The sequence below is a fragment of the Macaca nemestrina genome, chromosome 3 (assembly GCF_043159975.1).
Source record: "Macaca nemestrina isolate mMacNem1 chromosome 3, mMacNem.hap1, whole genome shotgun sequence".
Classification (NCBI taxonomy): domain Eukaryota; kingdom Metazoa; phylum Chordata; class Mammalia; order Primates; family Cercopithecidae; genus Macaca; species Macaca nemestrina.
In genome coordinates this window covers 99,861,486-99,880,434 of record NC_092127.1, presented here as the reverse complement: position 1 = coordinate 99,880,434, position 18,949 = coordinate 99,861,486, and the positions used below count along the sequence as shown (strand labels likewise).

General features: G+C 39.6%; 1 protein-coding gene across 4 annotated transcripts in view; it reads right to left on the bottom strand.

Moving 5' to 3' along the window:
- LOC105479627 (GPRIN family member 3) overlaps positions 1–18,727 on the bottom strand; it is a 69,395-nt gene extending 50,668 nt beyond the window's left edge. The window contains exon 1 of one of the 4 annotated variants that reach the window (XM_011737691.3): positions 18,298–18,727. The gene's annotated coding sequence lies outside the window, so the exon portion shown is untranslated. The other 3 variants (XM_011737695.3, XM_011737694.3, XM_071093312.1) reach the window with 3 other exon arrangements.
- Positions 18,728–18,949: the final 222 nt, after the last annotated feature.

Below are 18,949 nucleotides of genomic sequence, written 5' to 3'. Positions count from 1 at the left end.
CCAACATCTGAGACTCAAATGTCAATAACTGTTATGTTTATATAGCTCTTTAAAATTAAAGAAGCTCCCACAGATACTATTTCTTATAATTTCCACACTAACCTCACAGATACAAAAACCGAGATTTCAGAAATGTATGAATTTTGTTACACAGTGTAGAAGCAAAGTGAGGACTTGATCCCAGGTCTTCTGATTCCTGTTTTCCAGGTGTAATAGTCCAACAACTGCCTGTACCTTCATGCGTGAGGTATAGCTGCCTCAGACACAGTTTTTCCACTGCTCCAATGCAGCTTATGTAATCACTAATAGTGACTGTCTAATAATCATTGTTAAATGACATCTTTTTTAAAACACAGATCTGATCACATCGCTCTCAGTTCAAAAATCTGTCAGTAGCTTCTTAGACTGAAAAATGTTCAAATCACTTAACCTGGCACTCTCCAGTTTGTTTCCAACACCATTTTGAAACATTGCTTCCCATATCCTCCCATACGCCAGCCAGGCTGAACTATTCTCAGTGTTTTTGTTTTGTTTTGTTTTTGAGACAGGGTCTCACCCTGACACCCAGGCTGGAGGGCAGTGGCGCACATTAGACTCCAGCCTGGGCGGCCAGAGTGAGACCTGGGCTACAGGCGGGTGTCACCATGCCTGGCTAATTTTTGTATTTTTTTGTAGAGATGGAGTTTTGCCATGTTGCCCAGGCTGGCCTCAAACTCCTGAGGCTCAACCCATCCTCTTGCGTAGGCCTCCCAAAGTGCTGGGATTACAGGAGTGAGCCACTGCACTTGGCCCTACTCTTAGTTTTTCAAATATGCTTGAAGCATTTGCCTGCATTCCTCTGCTTAGGCCATGCCCCCTGGAATGTCTTCTCTGCCTTTGAAAATGCTGATTGTTCTTTCTTTTATTCATGAATTAACACCAAAGCATTGATGGAGCAATAGTGTATCAGGGACTGGGCTAGGTACAGAAAAAAGCCGGTGAATAAGGCAGGAAGCATCCATTTCTCAAAGGGCTTAGGATCTGCTGCAAGCATTAAGTTTCAGAACAAATGCCATACTCTCCACAAAATAATCCTTTCCTGATACCCTCGGCCGGAAGTGAGGACTTTCTCTTCTCAGCAGCCATAGAACAGTGAGGAAACCTCGATTATGGGATTTACCATAATCTGATTGGATTACAGTTATTGAGGCATATGTCTTATCTCTCATACTATGTTATAAGCTCCATTTTTGATAGGGACTCTATGGAGCTCCCTATTTAGCCCTCACAGCATGTAGTACAGGACTTCTCATTTAACAAGACCTCAATAAACACTATTGGAATAAATAATTTTTCTCAGCTTCTATGAGTATGAGGTTGGGGAGAGCCTGCCGCATGCTCCATTCACACACAAACAGCAGAGGACACAGTGAGCACACACTACTCCCACACATGCTCACCAGATGGTGAACATAACATTATTTTAGGCAACAGAACTGTCAGCTGACATCCAGGGTCCCATGATACTTGCCTCCATCCATTTAAAGAGACGTTTGAGACAGAAACTAACCCAAGATTTCTGGATATCAGAGTGCAAATCTGTTCAGAGAGTACACTTTTCTGAGTCAATAAACAGAGAGCAGGATTAACATCTCCTCCATATGCAGGCTTTTCTGACCTCAGAAGTAGGAATTCGCTATATTCCTGACCATGATTTGGGACTGGTTTTTTTTTCTTTAAGAATTAACACAAGTTACATTCAGTTATATTTACTCTTTTTTGGTGTACAGGTCTATGAGTTTTGACAAACGCTTCTGTGTAACCACCACCACAATCAAGACAGAATAATTTCCATTGCCCCCCACCAAGAAATTCCCCTTCATGACACTTTGTAGTCAAACTCTCCTCACCTTTAATGCGGACCTCCTTCTCCACCTGCATAGTTTTGTTTTCTCCAGAATGTCACATAAATATAAAAGCACCTAGCTGTTTCAGTCTGGCTTCTTTAATTAGCATAATGTACTTGACATTCATCCCTGTTATTGTGCATATCAATACTTTGTTCCTTTTTATTTCTGGATATTGTTTCACTGCATGAATGTGCCACTGTTCGTTTATTCATTTACCAGTTGAGGGACATTTGAGTTATTTCCTATTTTTGGAGATTATGAATAAAGCCACTATAAATAGGTTTTTATGTTATCATAGGTTTTCTCGTCACTTAGCTAAATAGGAGTGGTCGTATAGTAAGTGAACGTTTAACTTTATAAGAAACTGCCAAAATATCTTCCATGGTTTCTCTACCATATTTTGTATTCTCACTAGTAACATAGTAGCGTTCCAGTTGCTTCACATCCTTACCAACACTTGGTACTGTCAGGGCTTTTTTTTTTTTCTTTTTAGTATATGGTTTATTTATTTATTTATTTGAGACAGAGTTTCGCTCTGTTGCCCAGGCTGGAGTGCAGCGGCACGATCTCGGCTCACCTCAACCTCTGCCTCCCGGGTTCAAGCGATTCTCCTGCCTCAGCCTCCCAAGTAGCTGGGATTACAGGCATGCGCCACCACGCCCAGCTAATTTTGTATCTTTAGTAGAGATGGGGTTTCTCCATGTTGGTCAGGCTGGTCTCGAACTCCTGACCTCAGGTAATCCGCCTGTCTCAGCCTCCCAAAGTGCTGGGATTACAGGCATGAGCCATCACGCCCGGCTTTTTTTGCTTTTTCTCTGCCATTCTTAGTATATAGCGTGGGATGGAATTTTAACATTTCATCTTTTTAGAACCAAAATATTTCTACTTTGATACTCAGCCCACATTCAGTTTTTCCTCCTCTCCCTTCATTTGGTTATTTGTATTAGCTCTCCCACTAGACTAAAGGTTTCTTTGTGGGTAAGTCATCCTTGTATACATGAAGCTCTGCCACCCCATCCCAAGTGCAGGGTTTTGCAAATAACACATGCTACTTAAATAAATGCTTCTGTGTGATCAGATTAGATTAATACATACAGTGACACAATTAATACATCCAAAGGCTAACCTAGCATTGGCTAATTTTGTCAATTGTGGAACACCAAAAGAATTTTAATAAAACTATATACTTCCTTCCCTTTTCATGAATTTTTCCATTTTCATTTATATGTCTGAAAAAACAGATTTCTGTTTTCTTGCTTTACCAAGGGCTAAATTGGGAAACATATTTGAGATTGTGAAATGTTTGTGTAATAAATTTCTTGTGCTTATACAGAAGACAAGATTGCTATCACTGGTACTTAAGTAAGAAATTAAGAATTATTAATTAATTAACTTCACAAATTAGATCACATATATTTCAATGTGTTTTTTAGGCGAGAGAGAAGGAATTGGAATTACAGAGGGGACCTGATCTGTACATACCATTTGTCAAGTGAGTTGGGGCAAAAAAGAGGTTGAGAGTCACTGATGAAAACTCAAAGAATCTTGAAAACGGAAAGGTTCTCAGAAGATACAGAGGCCAATCTCCCATTTATTGAAAGAATCCTGGCTATAGCATCTGGCTTCCACCACTGGTAAGCTCACCACTTCATACAGCACCAATTCATACATCCTTACAAGCAAGAGATTCAAAACAAAACAATAAATAAAAGAAACATGGGGGAGGCAACTTCTTAACTGAACTTTCATTTTTCTGTAACATTATATTATGTAAACTTTCTGTAGCACCTACAGAAATCTAAAAATGGAGATTAGAATCTATTGTGGCAGAAAATAAGTTTGTCACTACATCAACCAGCCACATGGGAGTTAATCTCATTAACTTATATCACAGGATGATGCATACTTTAGAGAGATGAGTTCAGTGGTAAATGACATGCATCTTGGAATTTCTTTACATTAATATCTACTTCTTCTGAAACTTCAGTTTTTGAATGGAAGTAAACCAACAAGTTCTAGTTGTGTATAGTCTATAGAAGTCTATAGAAGTCTACAGAAGAAAACTTCTTAGACATAGTTCATGAGCAGCATGGATTAGTTATCCTTCAGTTGGAAGGTTTCTTGGAGAACTAAAAGTAAGAGATTTCCTGACTGCAAATATTTCTCCTTTTATGGGCTAGCATCCTCTGTGTTGGTTTTGTATCACTGTCTAGATCTGATGGAAACTCATTCCCAGAATGCCCTTTCCTAAATCGTTCTTCATTCCAGTTGGCTACAAGGGAAATTTGTGTGACCTTTGGAAGGTAAAAGTGAAACAACAGCATTCTGCCCTGAAGGTCAGTGTAGTCAACAAGTGCAGCTCACTGACCTCCCAGCTCACCTTGTCCATGTTAGGCAGCAGCCAGGCTGCCGGACCTTTGGTTCCCCATAGATCTCCTCTTTTGGTTTCTGGGCCAGGTGCATGAATGGCTTTGCAGCGAAGAGTGCCAGTCCCTTTCAGGCTGCTCAAGTCAGGGTCATTGAGGACGGAGAAGTATGAGTCAAATACAAGTTCCAGTTTATCTTTATGGGTTTCATATTCTCCTGCAGGTTCTAGTTTGCCCTTGCTCAGCTCTACTTCAAATTCAGCTTTTCTTCCCAATTGCCAGCTCTGCTAACCTATGATGACTTTAGCTCCATACCAGATGTGAAAGCAACTGCAAAGCTCCCACAATTGTGCAAGGTCTAAAACTGAAACTAAATCCATTATTCCATATTACCATAGTGGTTCTGCTTCTCTAAGTGATAGGGATTCCATTAAATCATTTCTATTCAGAATACGTACTGGGTTACAAATATTCTTTTGTGCATGCCTTTCTTTTTTTAAAATGTATGATACTGTCAAATGAAATAGTACTAACGTACTGAGCCTAAGTATGTTATTTTATTCTCTCTTGTTTTGGGAATAGGGACTTGGAATATGCTCTTTCACACAATTCCTCTCAAAACTGGTAAGCTGAGGAATTGGGAATCTGCTCCATAACCAGAGAATACAGAAAAACTAACAATTAATTTGAACTTCAGTGTAAAAATGAGTTAAAAACTACTTGAGTGAATTAGCTGTTTCTTTGAAATATGTTTTAATGTGACACTTGGAAAGTTGTATCACTCATGATGAAATCTAAACATTAACATTTCGATAACAGGCTGGGCATGGTGGCTCACACTTGTAATCTCAGCACTTTGGGAGGCAAAGGTGGGAGGATCAGTTGACCCAGGAGTTTAAGACCAGCCTTGCCAACAAAATGAGACACACCTCCTCTAAGAAAGAAAATTGAAACCAATTTCAGTTAATCAATTTTTATCATAATGTATGTGCATTGAGAATGAACAAATATTGCCATGAAGCACTTCGAACTTTTTACTTAAATTCCTAATGTTTTACATAATTTCTGAAGATTTTATGGTCTTTAAAGGCAGAGATGCATCTTCTCATTTTTACATCCTCCCATACTGGCACACAGATAAGTCCTTATTAAACATCAGTTGAACTAAGTAAAGAACACATTTCAGCTTCCTGTTTTTTACAAAAAAGAAAAGAGCAGCAGGGTATGAGCAAACAACCACAACCAACTACATCCTCTGATGCTTTTCTCACTATTATATAGAAACTCCAGCAGGAAACCACTGCTATATCCTTTTCACCACTATAGCAAAATCTTATGAATTGCTGGCAAGCATAAAACAGTTCCATTGACATCACATAAATGTTTGTGACAATTTATACTCACCACACTCAAATGCTGTAAAACATCTTAACAATGTTTCTCAAGGACAAATTCCCAAGGAAAAATAATCATATACCTTAACCACGTGTTCGGAGTTTAATTATATGAAAAAGCAATAAGCAGTATTGAAACTTGATTCCCCTCTCAATGTAGCCCAAAAAACTGACAAGTGTTAAAATTCCTCATATGACTCAGACGTATAAAGATTTCTAACAGATCAAAGATGTATTAACAGCTACTCCAAAATAACGAAAGTACTAATTTTTTCCCTTTGTATTCAAAACGACCCAAGAATTAGACATTTCTAGCTATGAAATGTAGAACCCCCTTTTTTCCATTCTCACACGTTATGCACTCATACGGACCTCAACACACATTTTAAATTTGTAACATGAGCCTTGATAATGCATTTTATCAATGAAGGGGACTTCCATTGAAGATCTCTCAGTTGTTCAAGAACTGCAAAGACAAAATGATGGCAGAAGTCCAGGCCTTTCATTCAACAGCTTTAACTTCAACGTGAAACATAGACAAATATACTCATTTTACCCAGAAGTCAGAGGTCTAGAACTCTGTAGCTTTCTTGCATGCCCACATTACCTAGTCCATAAGCTCTCCCTAGGGTGTAGGGCTAAATGACTACATGCGTAAATGAATGAAGGCATACATGCTTGGTGATGATGAAGAGGGGGAGATAAGAAGGGCCCGTTTGGGTTCCAACAACGGCAGAAGGGGCCTAAAATTCAGAAAATAAGCCCATGAATGAAGAAGAAAACAAGTAAGATTTAAAAAAACAAGTGGTGGGGCATCTGAGCTAGAATTGATCTTAGGGATTTCTGGACCAGCCCTCTCATTTCTAGAGAGAACCTGAGGTGCCATGGGCAATGAAATGACTTCATGTACCACTCTCAGGGACTGTGACATTTGTGTACCCATTTCATGATTTTAGCCTCATGTGCTTCCTATCTAAACCACTTTTTTTTTAACTCAATTTTCCATTAAATTAACTTTAACTAGTGCACTGGTTGAAAACATTAGCCTTGTCCTAAAAAATAATATCTGTGAAATTACAGGTTTGATGTATTGGTTATATTATTTTTCATAGCATATATTTTTAAAAATATATTTTGAAATGTGTTCTGAACATATTTCTATATTTAAATAAATTCATAAGTATTAAAATCAAAAGGAAGTCTGTATGCCACCTAAAATCCTCTCACAGGTCGCTGCCGGAAATCTGCACTTTGAAAAGCAGTGCCCTCTACTGTGTTACCTCCGGGAACAAAGAGTTTGAATTCTGAAATGACATGAGGTGGTAAAGATATTCCAGAGTGATTCAAAGGATCCAGTTATAAGACTAATGCCTCTAGGTGACTTCTGTCCATTTTCTTTTACTAGAAAAAAAAAAATCAATCGTTTATTAAGGAACTCAAAAACTAAGGCAGAAATCATGGCTTTTTTCAGTTATTGGATTTTCACCTTCCAAATGGACAGACAGGTATATTCATCCTCCTACCAAGTACCATTAATTCATTAGAACTATAGTTTTAAGAAGGAATTGTCTCAAATGGGCCTCCTGTGCGTGGATTACCTTTTTATTTTTTAGTATTCCATTTGCAATGAGAACACTTAGCTGTAAGCTATAATAAGGAATCGCTTAACTTTCATAAGTAAATGAATGTCTATGATTAAAACATCAATCACGGAAACACTAGTTCTATAAATAGTTTCTAGGTCCAAAGTCCATAGGCAGTTAAACAAAGACACATGTTTGTTTTTTCTGTTTGTGTGTGTGTGTGTGTGTGTATGTGTGTGGGTGTGCACGCACATGTGTCATAAGAAAAGCAATTGGTTTTTCTTTTGAGAAACAAAGAAATGTTGTTTGCTGAACACACGTGTTACCTGGTATCTTGATAAAAAGTTATGTTTGCCAATTTTATCACCTATGCAATGCTCTATAAAATTTTAACCTAAAATACCTGTCCTTGAACTCATCCTGTTTTTTTTTTTTAATGTCTTATTGCTGATTTAGAAGCTTTCACATTTGTTTTTTAGGCAACACAAGATGAAATCCAAGATAGAAGACAGAAGTTCATAAAATCGTACTGAGTCATTACATTTTGACCCACTGTGATTTGCATCACCAACAGAGTCCTGCAGTGCAGCAAAGTGGTGAAGCTCACGGCCTTTGAAGTTGGACAACTGAATTGACACAGCTCCATTACCATCTGTGGGACTTTGGGCAAGTTATCTATTTCCTCATCTCTAGAATGGTGAATTATTAATGTGCTATTATTTAATAGTACAAACCTCAGAGATTTCTTTAAAGGAGAAGTGGTTTTAGCAAGATGCCAGTGGCAGATAAGCCTGAAGAATAAAATTTTGAAGGATTTTTACATATCTGTAGTCTAACCCTCACCCATTTCCTTTGGAAAGTAGATGGATATATACGGATACACGTGTTAGGGTTCTCTTATGCTCTAGAATCAAGATGGCAAAGTGCCTCAAGTGTTTTTTTTGTTTGTTTTGTTTTATTTCTTGTTCCTTCTTTAATGAATTTTAAACCCTCTTCCTGCATGCGTTTAGTTGGTGTTTCATTCTTTTCCACTCATCATCATTAATTCTACAATGGAGGCTCCATTTCTTTTATTTCCCCTACACCACCATTCTCTGCGCTCCAAAGCAAAGGAGGCTCTCCTCCCAGTCGGGGAAAATACACAGAGATGGAATCACTTACTAGGCATTCCAGAGGCATGAATTACCACTTAAACTTCCAAAGTTGAAGCCCTGGAGAGGGAGACCAATGGAGAGTGGTGAGCACCTCCTCAGGATAAAAAGACAGCAAGAAGGCATGGGGTATTTCACAGAGCAGCTATGTAAACAGCTGGGTATTTAGAGTACCATTGGACTGGGTACATTCCCCAACACTGATCTGACTCAAGATCATTCCCCAACGGTGGAAGAGCTTCCTGAGAGTCTAAGCAATTATCTAAAACAGTGGCCGTTAAACAGTCTTAAAATACACTCGTGTATCACAGAGAGTTTATGAGCAATGATAAAGCACCAATGACAGCAAATTATTTATTAAAGTATAATTTAGAGCCGTTTTCTCTAATGAATTATATTAACCTCAAAAATCAAGTTATTTCTATAATAATGTCACTCTCACTCATCTCACTGGCATGTGTGGATATTTTCTTGAATAGGAAAGAAGATGGAAATGAAGTTACACTGAGGTTCTGGTACCCTCAGGAGAAAGAAATTGCTTGTAGTACACAGACCAGCAGACTCTTAATAAGAATTCTACATCTTATATCTGTTCCATTTTTGTCACTTCTGCTACCCTCTGCTTCTTAGTTGTTTTTAATAGCATTAAGTCAAAAATGCACGTGTCTGTGACTTTATTTTCTACAACATTAAGGAAGTGGAGTATGGGAAAGACATATACTTTTCAAGTTAGCCTGGCAGGGAGGAAAGGAACCCAGGTGTGGCAAGCAGGTGGTGAAGCTGTGAAGAGGAACGGAAATGAAGCTGAATTGCTCAGCATACAGGAAGGAAGAAAGAGGTACAGGGCTTCTTGGTTAGGACAGAGGAGGGACCCAGGTTGTTAGGCTACCAGGGGAATTCTCTGAGATCATGACCAGGAAAAGAGCTCATTCTAATTTTGTTGAACTATATTTATTACTAAGCTTATTCCCATCATCTGGGAATTATTTGAGAGTTCAGACTATGTATTATTCAATTTTGAGCCCCTAGCACACAGAACAGGGATACACACACACACACACACATATATATATATATCTCTAAAGTGCTTGATACAGATTTATTAAATGATCCAAAGAATTCACCTTTCTTAAACCAGGGCCTTCTGCCAACCCCATTTCACATTCTATCTCTCACCTCCTAAATAAATTCCTATTTCCAGTTGGAGGAAAGCTTTGATTCAATCTGCAAAGTAAAAGGAGCTGAGATGCCCTCAATCCAGTCCAGCTCAGGTTATTAACGTTTTCCCTCCCTCTCGGACACTCAGATTTCATCACTCAAAAGCCACAAACCCCACAGGGAGGATTTTTAAAAAACCTATCATTATAGTTCTAAACATCAAAATAGCCACCAGGGGAATAGCAGAACAGTTTCTTCATAAGAGAACATAAACATTTCAGTGAACTAAATTTGTGTTTTAAATGGCACTTTCAGAAAAATAACTTTATCTCTAAAGACTTTTAACACCTATGGTCTTTTATATATTATCAATTCATTTTAGGTGACAGGACGCCTGATACTTAAACACGGTCACCATTCTATAAGGAAATGCCACTCTCTCCAAAGAAAGCGCAGAGTCAATGTGGCACTGTGTCCTCTGTTCGTTTCGATCGGTACTATTCTCGGCACTGTCTTTAAGTGAAGTTGCTGAAGCACCGACACTTTAGGATTAATAATTAGATGAGGGGATGTTTTTAGAAATAAAGTAGGAGGCACGAAGTGGGGGTGGTATGCCGCGAAGTGTGCATGAGGAAGGAAAGTGGCAGCAGAAGTTGAGAAGGCATGAGAGATTTCAGAGCGCTGGGAAGACAGCTTTCCCTATCGAAGAGATCTGCCTGAGTTTTCCATCTTGTTGCCTCAAAAGGGCATTTGTCTTTGTTTGCAACATGAATAAATCAACCCTGATGCAGTCATCTCATTTTTTAGCCATATTAACATAGCACAAGTGGCCAGACTGTGCAGTGATCTGCCTAGCCTCAGAGAGGGGTTGCAAACACTGCCTACTGCAATCAATAACTGAGCATTTCTAGGCTATACAGAAATACAAGCTGGGACACAAGTTGATGCTACTCCTGAAAGTTCATCTCAACTGCCAGGCCTGCTAAATAAAATGCAGCATTACTTGAAAGATTGAGATATACTCTGGACTTTCAGGAAGCTATCTATGCAAGTTTGGCCTATATGTTAAAAATTATACATAAGATAAAGATATGGTGCATTTAAAAGTACATAAAGCAATCCAATGTGAGATCTCAGTTGTTGGTCTTTACGGTAAAGAAAAAATAAATTACATTATTGTTAAAACTGCTAATATTTTTTATTCGCCACTCGTGGTGCAGTAAAAAGCAAGCAAGTACACAGATGAAAAACTCTGTTATTCTTTAACAGACTACGTTAACTCAATTTTAATTCATTAAACTTTCACAGACTCTACATATTTTGATATTGTAAAATTTTGAGACCCTCACTATGGTTCACGGGGGTTAACTATATTTGGTGCATTACCTTTCGGCTTTGTAGACACATCCATTTCATGAGTATAGTCATAGCATTTTGGAGCTCAATGGTACTTAGAGAACACCTAAGTAGTCCAGACTTTACAGACTCAGTACCTACAGGTTTGAGGTAGTAACACAACGAAGTGAAGCTGTTAGGCACAAGTGACTTATATAAATCCTCAATGTCAGTGAGACATTGAGAAGTGGGGACTACAGCAAAATAATGAAGTAGCATATATATTGCTGTTCAGCTCCAGCCTAGAGAATGTGGGTGAGGGCTTCATTTTTTTTTATAATAGATCTGATGTTTAAACAATGGCTTAATTAAAAAATAAATACCTGAAGGTCACAGTTTTCCTGCTGGGCCCACAGACTGCCAATTTTCAATTCTGATTTGGTACGTACATCTCCAAATCTGAGGCCCCGACAAGTAAAGTGAAGTGTACCAAGTGTCTCAGATGCTCACAGCAAAGCTTTCTTCTACTCTGAGAATCCACTTGGGTAGACAATCCCTCATGTGAAAGGAGACTGTAAGTGCATTTTCACTCACTTAATCAGAGCTCAGCCCCTTACCCTGACAATGATAGACTTCTGCTCTCTGACTGTTTTCAGAACATGTTCGACATGAAAATAAGAACAATCATCCATACCCACTTGTCATAAGCAATTTTTACTCAACCAAGGATGCAGGTGAAAACGAATATGCATTTACTAACTTTAGCCCTGACTAAAATTTTTACTGGAATTTAAAATTGTTAATTTTAATTAACAATTAAAATTTTAGCTGCTTCATTTTTACCTGCATTTTTCAGGGAGAAATACCTTGTAGAAAAATTCAAAGAAAGGCATGCTTAATTAACAATACGACTAAGTATAAATTTAAGAATCATGCTACGTATGAAACAAATTAGAAACAGGTCTTAAGGATTACGAAAGTTTTGCTGCAATCACGGAGCTGTAAGCCATGCTTTGAGTGGATTGAGAAACTAATGTGGAGTGAAGGAATGAGCGTTTCAAAGTGATGTCATGGCAAAAGCAGAGAGCAAACTCCAGGAAAGTGGAACTCACAACGAGTCAAATGTCTTTTGCATTTTTGAACAACAATTTTTTTTTCAATGTATGCTGAGAAAGCACATTCACATTACAGAGTAAAAAGGAAGAAATACAAGAAAAACTTCTATGTTATATTCAGCGTATCTGTCCTATACAGTCATAATTCAGAATAAAGACACAGAGGCAATGCAAAATTTTGAATCTTGATAATATTTGCCGGCTGTTACATTTTAGAAAAACTGTCGACAAGAATTGAAACAAAAAATGCTCTGATTACTCAGAAAATATAGTTCACACAAACACTTTACTCCCTCAGGCATTTCATTTAACCAAAGTTATACATTATAAAGAAAGAGAGGAGTCTCCCATAGACACAATACGGTTATTTTAACTTTACACTATTTAGAAATCATTAACAACTGATTTCTGAAAAACAATCAGGAATCTATTAACATAAAGCATCTGATTATTCTTCATAAACCAGATCTCCCACTTGGATGGACTATTTGCAATTCAAGTTTTAAAAAAATTCTCTGTAACTCTTTTTTCCTCCAGAAAATTAACAGATGCAAATGTGATTGTCAAAGGAGCTTTGGAGATAGATCTCCGTCTGTCCATTACTGAATTAGCAACAATGTTGAGGTCCCCGGAGATGCCTGACACTGTGAGTTTTTACTCTCTAGCCTCTGGAATTTTTTTTAGGGTTCTCTTGCTTCTGTAAGAGTCACAAGGCTGTGAATCCTGACTAAACCAATCTTCTAGAGGTGGCTTGATATCCGCACTATTTAGGATCCAAGAATTAAAAATTTTAAATGGAATCTGGTGTGTAAGGCCAATAAATTGTCTTGTCTTGGATCACCCAGCTGTTCCCCACGATATTTCTGCTACACTAGACCCTTGGGACAGAGATGAGATCATGGCATTGTCATTTAGGCAGACTTACTGAATTGACTCTCAATTTTGGAGGAAGGGGTGCATAGTAACTGATTCTCCTCCCTCACCATGGAGAGGACTCTTGGACGTTGTCTTCAGGTCCTGGTCATTTTCCCCTTAGCCAAGAATTAATGGGGAATTAGAAAGAAGAGTTCTGGATTTTTAGCTTCAGCTCTATTAGTGACTAGAAACAGTTATTAACTTCCTTGGGACTCATCTGTAATCATTTTATTTCTTTGTAAATAAAGGCAATGGTTTCCAAATCTGGGTACTGGAATCCTTTTGGGACCTTCATAAAAATACAGATTTCTAAGCCCCACCTCCAGATTCAGATTCAGATTCAGATTAAGGTCATTTATAACTGCCTGGTAATAATAATTGGGGTCCCAGATTATGCTGCTAGCTTCAAAATAAAGCCAATAATTTAATTACCGACATGAACAATTAGAAAGCTGTTACTATGTTGCCAACTCCAATATGCCCAGTTAAAAAGCTGTGAAAACTTTTCTCACTGGCATTCAAGACAGTACGTGATTTAAATTGTAAGAGTATATACATTTTCTCCCTGAAATTCAGTAATTTCAGAATTTCAATCCAAATGCAGACTCTAAATGTTTTTATTATTCCAGACTTGATGCTTATGTGAAAAAAGTTAGTTTATCACTAATTTGAACACGCTGATAAGGACAAGAAAGAGGTCCAAGTAATTTTTTTTTTAAAGCAAAGTTCCATATTTGGTTGCACTCCAACTAATTCAAGCAGATGAATCTCTGAATTAACTGGCATTGTTTTTCTGTTTAAAGGCATAGCTTCATTTAAAAGGGTGTCAATATCACAAAATTGTTCTATTCCAGAGAAAAGACAGCGAGAGCTGAATGAAGCCCACCAAGAAAATGTTCAGGAACACAAGTAAAGGTTTTCTTCTCTAACTTTTCCTCAGAATAACTGTTTTCCTCAGAATAACTGTTAGGGGACAGCAAAACACAAGAATAAAATGTCTAAAAATGCATACAAACATATTTAAATATCGAACTAAGAAGACGGACAAGTCACGGAGCAACTGACGAAAAGAAAATATGGCAGATGCTGCCCTTCCTTCAGGAGCTCATGGCTACCAAGCGATCTGGTTCATCTTCACAGCCTGTCAGTTCCTCACATGACCACCTCTGCCTTCTGTGCCAATGATTGTAGTTGCATTCTGAGAAATGAAATAATCACGCCACAATGTGGTGTATATCGTAATGTCAATAGTTCAACAGCAAGATTCAACTGAACAAGGCCTAACCAGTAAATTACTGCAAAACAAATAAAAAGATGGCAGGAAATGGCAGATTTATGATGTTATGGCCACTCTGGCTAGATTTTCTTAAAGTAGCAGTATTAGGAAAATAGATCTTAGTCATAAAATAATTAACAACTCAAAAAAGGTCAAATATACAGAGATAGAGAATAGAACAGTGATTACCGGGTGAAAATGGTCAGGGAGGAAAAGGGGACATCCAGGTCAAAGGATACAAAGTAGTAGATATAAAAGATGATGTATACGTTATTTGGTTCCACTACAGACACCGTCACCATTTTACTATATATATACACACACATACACACACAATGTATATATCTTATAACATCATGTTGTATACCTTAAATATACACAATGAATTTTACTTTTTTAAAAAGTAACTCATGTAATATTTCAGTCCATCAGAAATTCTACTGCAATTCTCTTCTCCCAACTTGATACTTATTTTTTCTTTTCTTAATGATTCTTCAATATAACTGCCATTACTCCACTCATTCTTTGCTTCCTCCTTCTATAGACACAAAATCAGCACCCCTTCCTCACTGCCCATCCAGATCCATCCGTCTTTTATAAACTAACTCAAGGTTGCCCTCCTCCTTGAAGTCTTTCCAGACTAATTCAGTACCCAAGGATCTTGCTCTTTGACTTTACTGCCATGCAGTCGGTAAATCATAAGTCTTGCCTTCCTCAATCAGGCAATTATGCTATTCAGAATATTGCAGAAAATGCTTGTCTATCAGATCTGTCAGATCTCTTGGTCGGCTCTTGGCATCTTGCAAACTGGGAGCATCTCTTCTTTGTATCACTTAAAGCAGGAGCTTTCAGACTTTTTGGAACATAATGTATAATGAGGTATACATTTTACATCACAGTCCATTATGCAGGCGTGCACACATACACACATATATGTATATATATTTAAGGAATTTCATGAACAATACTTACTCTTCTGTTTCAGTCTTTTATTTTTCAAAAATAAAAATGCTGATCGGACCCACTAAACTGACTTCACAGTGTGAAGCACCATTCTTGAAGGGCACTTAATGATTACCGTGGGATTACTGTACTATTTCTCTCATTTAAAAAATAATTTTTAAAAATGTATGTGGCCTTTGGGGTCTCTTTAGCCTGTGTTTCTGAGTTACTTGTTTGTTCAGTCTGTTTTTTACGCTATCATACATTTGCCTCTTGGAGTCATCTAGGACAAGTAAATACTTAGAATATATACTATTTGTAATTCTTTTCCCCTGAATTCTATTCTCATAAAAATAAGAATCCTTGAGTTTTTATAACTCATTTGTATAAAATTCAAACCTCTGCTCCCCCATTCTCTCTCTTATTTTTCTAATATGCAAAGTAGGTGGTAGACATTTGTGGATGAAATATTTGAGCCAAAAAGAATTAAGACTTTTCCCCGTTTAAGCAGTCTATTGTAAATTAAGGTAAATACAGTTTTCAGATATTTGAAGAATATAAATTTGGGTAATCTGAATACCATAGACCCTTAAAATGAATGCATTCACCTAAGTCACCCTGATAAAATGGTTTACTGACCAGATGAGTTGGCAGGCCTTTAGGACTTCAGTTTGTAGGTGGATCCTGCTGCCCTCTCCATTCTCATCTTGCCATCTTTATGTACTCACACTGTTTTTCAACCACCTGGAGCTGCGTATTTTCCTTGGTCTCTGCTTATTTTGGTTCCTACACCAGGAATGTCCTTTCCTCGCCTCTTCACTGGACTAGGTCCTCTCATCTTTCAGGTCCATGGGAAACTCTCCTTATTCTCTCCACCTCTACCCTGGCCTCCACAGCACCCCGTCAGGGCACTCCACCAGCGGTTGCTGGCAGTATCCCTCCCAAGTTTTGCAGGCTGAGACTATGTCTTGTTTATTCTTCTATTCCACAATCTAGGACCATGTTTAGTCCAGGATTAAATATATCAACATATATTCACGAAAAAGTGAATAAATGAGTGCATAAAGGGCAGGAGCAGCTGCCAATGAAAGAGCTCAAATATGAGCTGTGGCTAGAATAATGTGTCCTCCTTCTCTGAGCCCAATATTTTATAATTTTGTGATTCCAGGACCAATATTTCCATGCTTCCTGCAGGCTGCAGATTTTGCGACTGGAAATTCAAACGGCGAAGGATAGCTAGATCTAAATATAGTCTTTTAAGTATGTTGAGGCATAATTAAGAAAATGTTGCAGGAACAAATAATTAAGCATATTGGGCAATTCTTTTGAGGCAATTAAAACACTCAAATTTCAAAACAGCTTGCTGGAATCCAGCCTGCCCTCCAATTGACACTGATCTGACTCATATAACGCTTCAGTCCTCTACTTCCCATGTGAAGCTGATGCACTTGTGATTTTGTCCTAATCATTTTCGCAGAAGTCTAGTTAGTGATTAGGTGAAGGCTCACCACACCACAATACACTGTACATGGCTCTCCATGAGTTCCTCTGCTGTTTCCAAAATAAATTTCAATCATATAACATCTAGACTTGCAATTGCAATTACTGGGTTTTTTTTTCTCTTTTGAGTCAATAACCTATTCCCCTGATTAAAGACACACAAAACTTGAAAAACTAAACACACACAAAAACTCAAAAAATGTTCTTCCTGCTTCTATTTCAAAAGAACATTCTCTAATGCAAACTCCTGTCTTTTGCAGATAGCAGCAGAGATTTTCTGCTTTGGGCTGTGACTCATGTACCTTTATTCCCACAATTGTTACTCAGGGCAGGCCAATGGTGAGCACAATGGGAAAAGAAAGAATAGTTTATAACTGGAAAATAAGCACATACGAGAGAAGTACACTCAAAGCATTATCAAGCAGCAGCACCAACAAGAGCAAACAAAAGCCCACGCAGGAGATGTGTAAATATTTCATGAAGCTAAGCCTTAATCAACCCTCTCTTCCAAATCTTGCTGGTGTTGTAAACACTTCAGTTTCTTCCAGTCCCACCATGACCCAGATACCTTGCAAAAACAAAGTAAAAACATAGTCCAATGGATCTTTAAACAAATGTGTTGTGAAAATATTTAGATGGCGCATATCCAAGTACTGCTTTAACCAAGAGGAAGAAGACACCTTACTCAAAGGTGGGTGCTTCTTGAGTGACTGCTCAGAGCTCCGTTTCTCCCCTCCCCCTCCAGGCCTTTTGCTCATCTCCTCGGCTGCTTTGTGGACATTCACATCGTCTTAACCTTGAACTGTCTACACCCCAAGCGGTGATTTCTCCCAACGCCCCTCCAGCAAGCCCTTGAAACCTGGTCTGGATTCAATGCCTTCCCACCACCCAAAAATCACTTCCCAGTGGCATATTAAGTACCTCTCCTTTTTTTCCTCTTTCACTATCCATTGTTGCGTCTGAAATGTTGCTTACATCGTCTCCATCTGCCTGGAGAGCATGAAGATCTGTGTGTGTTGGCTGACAGGCTCCTTCAGACCTCTTCTAAAGCCCATCTTGAAAGAACTGTTTATCACCTCTAGTCTCTACCCTGATTTAATGTGGTTCCAAAGTTCGCCTCTATTAGTGAACAGGTCTCTACAACGATTTCCCTTTATCAACCCCTGCCCGCCCTTCCTCTTCTTTCTGCCTACCTCAAGAAAACCTATATACATACGAATGTATGTATGTGTGTATACACACACATATATAAATGCATATGTAATATATATTTCTATGGTGTTTTGACCTTAAAGGGGATAAGCATAGGAAAATGAGATAAATGTTACACCCCCCCCCCCCCATATTCGAATATTCGCAGTGTGCAGACCGGATTGATTATAAATCCCCCTGCCCACGATCAGCAGGCGTCTTCTCCCATTTACCTTCAAAGCCAGAGCCTAAGAGAGCAATGACCTTGCAGAGAAATTGATCACCTGCCAGAAAGACTGCCCCTCCTAGAGCGCAGGATGGGACTGAGACAAGAGCAACAGGCAAAGGATCCCTGGGCAAAATGTGGGATCGAATCCCTTCCGCATCCCTCCAGAGGACACCACCAGGCTCCGGTCCCCCGCGCTGGCCGCCGGGCGTAGGTGCGCAGGGGGCGTCTCCTCCCACGGCCGCGGGTCTCCTACCTGCTCTGCCCGGCTCCGCGGCGCGGCGGGGCCACTGCCTGCGCTGTGGCGGGGGCTCCCCGTCGCATATCCCAAGCACCGTCTCTCGGCGCCACACCGATGGCTCCGGCGGGCCAGCGAGCTGAGGTCCTTCTCAGCCCGGTCCCGGAGCGAGCTCCGTGCGTTCAGGAACTGAAATTACTATGCCAAGAGCAGAGGAGGCGCGCAGCAGTCTGGCGGAGACCTAGGGGGCTGCCCCCACCGCGGGGCTGCAGACGCCGCCGCCGCCCCAGCCGGGCGCAGAGCCAGTTTGGAGGTGAGAGTTCACTTGCCCGACTGTTCATCCGTCAGGCCCGGGGTGCACCCATCTGTCCAGCGCTGGCCAGCCTGAGCATCCGAGAGAGGGGCGACAGCTTTGCAGGCGGCGGCGGCGGCAGCAGCAGCAGCGGCGGCAGCAGGAGGCCGAGCTCCGCCCCCTCCAAACCCCCTCCCCCGCCTTCCCGGTCCTGGGGGAAAGTGTTGCAGCCCAGGCTGCTGAGCGCCGGGCCGGGGAGCTGGGAAAGGGCTGGTGGGTTGCAGTTCTGCACCCCTGGAGACCAGAGATAGATGGAAAGTTAAGAAGGGATTAAGGAAGAGGGCTGGGGGCCCAGAGCGATTTAACAAGCATTCTGGC